Source organism: Anomalospiza imberbis, chromosome 6 (assembly GCF_031753505.1).
Source record: "Anomalospiza imberbis isolate Cuckoo-Finch-1a 21T00152 chromosome 6, ASM3175350v1, whole genome shotgun sequence".
NCBI lineage: Eukaryota > Metazoa > Chordata > Aves > Passeriformes > Viduidae > Anomalospiza > Anomalospiza imberbis.
In genome coordinates this window covers 41,004,865-41,010,864 of record NC_089686.1, presented here as the reverse complement: position 1 = coordinate 41,010,864, position 6,000 = coordinate 41,004,865, and the positions used below count along the sequence as shown (strand labels likewise).

The 6,000-nt window shown below is 44.8% G+C and overlaps 1 long non-coding RNA gene across 1 annotated transcript in view; it reads left to right on the top strand.

The window, feature by feature from the left end:
- Positions 1–1,537: 1,537 nt before the first annotated feature.
- The window catches only part of LOC137476653 (uncharacterized), a 29,956-nt gene continuing 25,493 nt past the window's right edge, over positions 1,538–6,000 (top strand). The window contains exons 1-2 of the long non-coding RNA XR_011000501.1: positions 1,538–1,638; positions 1,750–1,924. This is a non-coding gene — a long non-coding RNA (uncharacterized lncRNA). The remainder of the gene's footprint in view (positions 1,639–1,749; positions 1,925–6,000) is intronic.

The following is a 6,000-nucleotide window of genomic DNA, read 5'->3' as shown; positions in this document are numbered from 1 at the left end:
CCAGCAAGAGCACATATAGATCTTGCTATATATAAACAAGCAGGGTCAGAGCTCTATTTTTAGCCCAGCTCAAAATATATCCCTTGCAGTGCATTTCTTGCCACCAATTTCTAGTCCTGTCTTCTTGCCACAAAAAGCCCTCTGAGGTCAATGAGGTCTGTCAGCCCTGGGATCAAAGTGGGGGAACGGGGCAGAAAACTTTGCTATGGGACATACCCCAGTACTGTGCCCTGCTGTGAGCAAAAAGTGAGGTGAGCATTTGTACTAAAACATCCCTTTAACATTTCAGGTGAGAAAGTCTCCACAACAATTTTTAGCATTCAGAGTCAACCACTGTGTAAAATGAAAGCCCAGCAGCTCAACTGTTCCAGAGATGGCTGTGGGCACGGGGGGAGTATTGAGAAGAATTGGTACTGCGGGACACTTGTCCCACCACTGTAAATCTCCTGCTGTATCAGGTACACACAGTTCTGTCCTCTCCAGGGCTGAGCTTTGCTTTCTCTTGTAGCTGATAGGATCAAGGAGTACAGGGCGAGAGCACCTGATTTATCTTGTGCCTGTACATGATGCCATTGGTGCTGCAGTGTGATGGCTCCTGTCATGCTTCAAACGTTTCCTGCAGCCATCATGGCAGTAATGAATGAAGTGCTGCTTCTGGCCTGCAGACCAGGGTGATTTTTGAAGATTCTGCATTGGCTTTCCATCTTCCTAAAGAAGACATCTTTGGAGGTGTTTGCAGTACAGCTGATGTCACTGCTGCTATTTAACCTGGCTACATGGGGACAGGAGGTGGCTAACCCAAGGCTGGACAGGCATTATTTTCATAAAGGGAAACCTGCAGCCTGCTTGGCTGCAAGTATAAGAAAGGGTAGGAGGTGACATGTGAGAGGGCAAAAGGATCAAAGACCGGGGGCAGTGACTCCTCTTGCAGTGACAGCCCTTGGCCCTGGCTGCATACTCTGCCTGCTGCTATAAACCCTTTCCTCTGGCTCCTGGGGCACCCGTTGGAGGAGTGCACACAGCCTGCTCTGGGAAGGTGCAGCAAAGTGTCCTGTGGTCATCTCTCCTGCTTCTGTTGTGTGCTCGGGTCCCCTGTGACAAAGACATCCCTAAGGGACAGTTTGCTTTGAAGGGCTCTGGGTTCTGAGGGGCTCCCACGCTCCCTGGCTTTGCCATGCCATTGCAAGTCCCAGTGCAGCTGCTGAGCTGGGGCAGCTGTCTGAGTGTACGTGCTGCGGTCCAGGATGAGCAGATCAGCTTACTGTCTTCATCACAGGCCAAGCTGAATTTCATTTGCCTTGCAATAGTCCTGGCTCATCCTGTGTGCGTGGCTGGTTGCTCATGGTAACTCATGTCACCCTAACCCAGCTCTGAGTCCCAGCTCTGGCAATTTGACTGTAAATCTTATGCTAGTTCAGGATTTTTTCTCACTGTCTTGGCTCCTGGAAGCCTCTGGTCTGGCAAATATCTCTCCTTTTGCTTCTGTAACACTTTCCACACTTCCTGTTATGGAAAGCAAGAGCATTAAAATGGCATTCCAGTATTCTTGGTAGGCTGGGAAGAGAGAGGGGAAATGCATCAACTATTAAAAAATAATCATGACTTTCCAGCAGTTTCATATCAGAGGGAGACAAAGAGGTTTTGAGATAGACTGTTCTGTTTATTCCTTTTATGAACCATGGCTCTTTGTAAATTTATTCCTGTTAACTAAAAGGCAACAGAAAACTAATGGTATTTTATCTTTCTTAGTCTTTATAGAGGGGATAATGTGGGATTTCTAAGCAGGAAGACTGGAAGAATACTAATAGATCAGTCAGTGGAGCAGAGTATTGTGAACTCCAGTGCAAAGACCCACAAGCTGCAAATCTATACCAAAAGGAAGACTGTGCACAGAATCATGTCAGCAAATATGTGGAGGAGGAAGGTAAGGATTATGAAGATGTGTGAAACAGACAGACAAGTTCTCACAAATTCCTTACAGTTACCCATGATGCTTTTAACGTAAAATACATTAATTTATGATTGATTACACACACAGGATTAATTTTCTAATTTCTTATTTGTAATTAACTAATAAATAGGTAAATCACAAGTATTTCAATGCAAAAATATATTCACATGGAGGCAGGAGGCTATTGCTATTAAGCAGTAGTAAGCTTGCCACCTTGGGTTGAATATCAGTATCAGCTATAACTGAATTTTTTGTTCATGGCTTGATGATTACCAGAATATCAACTACATCAGAATATCCTATATCAAAATAAGGGGAAAAAAAGGCTGGTAATATAGGCTTACTACAGACTCCTGTAACCTATGAAGAGTCTGGAGCCTGTGGAAAACACGGAAAGACAGCATAGCTGTTGAGTCATAGTGTACCTTAAAGAAGAATTGCCATTGAATGGGGTACCGTGATGTCTGGAAGGGCACAACCAGAATTTTCTGCCTGACTCCTGCATCCCTCCCAGCCCAGATCACTGAGCACTCCCTGCACACAGTGCATTCATTGCAAACTAACTTCAGACCTACAGCATAGAGGATAAAACCTGCAACAACTTTGAGGTGCTGTGGGAACAGGATGTGAATGATTAAAAGCAAACCTGGTGTCCTAAAACCCCCTAGCAGCAGTAGGGGTACAAAACTCTGGGATTATTCTAAGAGGCAGACTGTATCACACCTCATAATGAAGCCAAAATATATTGCTCTGCCTGTGACCTGTGATGTCTGATGAGGTACACTGATCCCCAGGAGGCTGGGAAGAAGAAACAAGCAGTTTATTGAGACTGAAATGGGCATCTGGTCTGCTGGCCAGGGGGGCCTCATGGTGCTGAGGAGGTGGGCATGCAGACCACTCAGCTAATCAGATGGAGACAGGATCTCCATCTTCCTCTATTTGGTCGTGTCTGGGATTTGGTGGGGTTGTCCCTTGTGAGAAGGATTAATTTGGAGAGCTGAGCTGCAACAGCTTACTCTGGAAACAGCAAAAGCTCCTGAATTTGTGGTGGATATTAGGCCAAGAGACTCATGCTGCTCCCAGTGTAGTGCATGGCAAAGCTCCCACCACTCTTGTCAGCTACTGTCTTACAGCAGTGGGATGAGCTTTTGGAAATCCTGACCTACCAGCTTGTCTTCTAAGACCAAAAGTTCAATTTAATTGTTCACTGTGCACCAGTCTTCTCACAGCATCAGCTCATCTTTTCCTCACAGTTCAACCATTTAAATTTATATGGCTATTTAATGATTAAAAATGTAATGGGAAATTGGCACTTTCCTTCTGTCAATCCTTAAAACTTCTCCCTTCAAACTTCTGCACTTCTCTCACTTCCAGATAGCTATTTGGATATCCACAAGACTAAGAGCAGGATCAGGCTGGTAAGAAGATGGCCAGTGCCTAATTCCTGATATATCACCATTTTGTGGTAAATGGAGAATCCATTCTGTCTGGTGGCCACACAGTGGCCAAAGCTCAGATTCCCTGGGTCCATAGCATGGGGAGAGGAATAGATGAAGAAGCAGAGGAGACTAGAGTTTGAATTTTGGCCATGGCCTGTTTGCTGCTCTCATTGACAGTGTCCCAAGTGCTAATTATAATTTCCTTATTCCTTATATTGGGCCAGGGCAAATGACAAAGTGGGGTGAAAGCCAAAAATAAACAGCCCTCAGAACAGCCTTCTCCACATCTTCCTGCTAATGGCATCTCTGAAGATGACTGTTTGTTCCCCTTCAGACAAGCTTTCAGAGGCTATTTTAATCTGTTTTTAGTTGCAAATAGCATTTATCAGAATAAGTGTGGGCTGGTTGCCAGCTCCTTCAGATCTTTGACAGCCTGGAGGGGCAAGTCTCTGAAAAATAGACTGAGTATGCTTCTACTGCATGTTCCCCTGCCCAGGGGATTTTGGGAACATAATAAGGAAGCTTTCCTCTGATGAAGCAGAGCCCAGGAACCAGTGCTTTTACTAAACCAGCGATTCCTCTGTCATCAACACTTCTTCCCAGGAATCAGAGCTCTTGTTCCTGTCATCAGTAGAGTTGCTTCAGATGCAATTTAGCAATCATTAGGAGGCAAAGAAACAAGGTTGGCAAAAAGATTAGAGAGTCACTCATTTCTGAGTCACTGCTTAGAACATGACCCTAGCTAATAGTGTTCAAAAATCCTTGCTGACAGTCATTTCATGGCCACTCTGTGGCCTCCAGTGAGTTCACCATCTTTGCCAAGTTTATAAACTGTTCAAAGTTATATTTTAGAAAATGTCATATTGAACATTAATTGGCATTCCCAGGGAAGGAAACCTGGAGCAAGCTGAAGCTTGAATGATTAATTATTTAAAAGATTAAATGCCTCCTTTCCCTGGAGAAATTTTGATACCAGGCAGTACCTGGGCAGCTTGCCTTAGTGCTCTGTCCTGGACTCTGGGGCTGTCATCTTTCATCAATTCTAAACCAATTTTAACATGTCTTAGGAATAATATGTATGGTGACCTACTGCCAGACTTCCTGGGGGAAGGAGAAAGCCCCGACAGAGAGCTGGGGGTAACATGAGAGATCTTGGGGTCTGATAGAGGTCTCCATAGGAGAAAATTAGGAAAATATTGCTACATTCATGGTGCATTGCTGTCCCCCAGCATTCGTCATAGTGACTTTGAAGACCACTTGATCTGGCCTTGATCTATTTATATCTCTTGTATTCTAAACCAGGCATCTGAAATGCAGATCAGAAGGGGTTCATGAACAGTACCATGCAGAAAGCCTGTTGAGCGTGTGATACCTGAGACAGTTTTGGATGCATGATCCTGGCCCTGCGTCAGCATAATAATGATAAATTCTTTGCTGTGATGGGGGGAACCGTTTCATTTAATCAAGAATACAGTGGTACCGATCCATTTTTCTCTCTCTCCTGACCTGAGACCCAGTTATATGTTTTACAATGTGCAAAATATGTGTTCGTATGTTTTGACAGTCACAACAAACATTTCAGGACAATATGGGAATTTTCACAATGTTGCGAGGTTCTTGTTTCTTTATTATTTAAGAGGGTAAAGCCTGGTAGCAACAGAATGCATCAGACATGTTAATGTGTAGATGCAAACAAGCCTTCAAGGAATATTAGCCAATCTTTTTCTCCCTATTTTATTTCACTGTTTGTGAGAGGAAAGAAGACTTGGCCGGAGGTGAGCAGGCAGATCATATTTCTGATTACGTCAAGTTTGAAGGCTGACTAGACAATCCTTGTGGCTACTGTTGACCTCCATCCATGCACTGTCAGGGTCTCATGACCTGTCATTTGTTGCCTGGAAAATGCCAATAAACCTGACTTACCAGTTCTGTGTCATCCTCTCAACACCAGTAGGGCAGTTAAAATTTTCCTATTAAATACTACTCCTTTAACTTGATTGTATAAGGGTTGCAGCAAGAACCAAATGGCAGCCCTTACCTACTAGCTCGTGTCAATTCTGTTTCACTCTGTTTCCACACATGCATTTGGCTGTTGAGCAGGGCAGTCTTTAAACAGTGGAAAGAGTAGGGGATGACTCACTGCTGCAGCAAGCTGAGGATGCTTCTGCTCACTGCCTCCAGACTAATTAATTTATCATGAAAGTGGAGGAGATTTGCTGAATGTCACCATGCTTGTTTTCCCTGCCTGGGCTTCCCCCATTATTTCGAGGTGGATCTTTAATGGAAAAATTGGTTCTGCCATCTGTAAGTGCACCCGTCTCTCTGATGATGCTGCAGGCCTAATGGGAAACCCCAGCAGCATTTTGGCTTGCACGACTCCAGGCCCTGCACCACGACAGCGCGCCCTGGACCACTCTGCCGAGAGTGGGGATAGCACCTGAAGTCCCACGGAGAAGGCAGCTGCTCCTGGCTCACTGCCCCACATTCTTGGCTGCTTCCTGCCTTGGTGCCTTACTTGTTGTGCCAGCTGGAGCCTTGGGGGAGCTGCTGCTGATTTAATCACTCAATAAATTCCCCTGTGCAAATACAGATGAAAGCATCCCCCTCTCA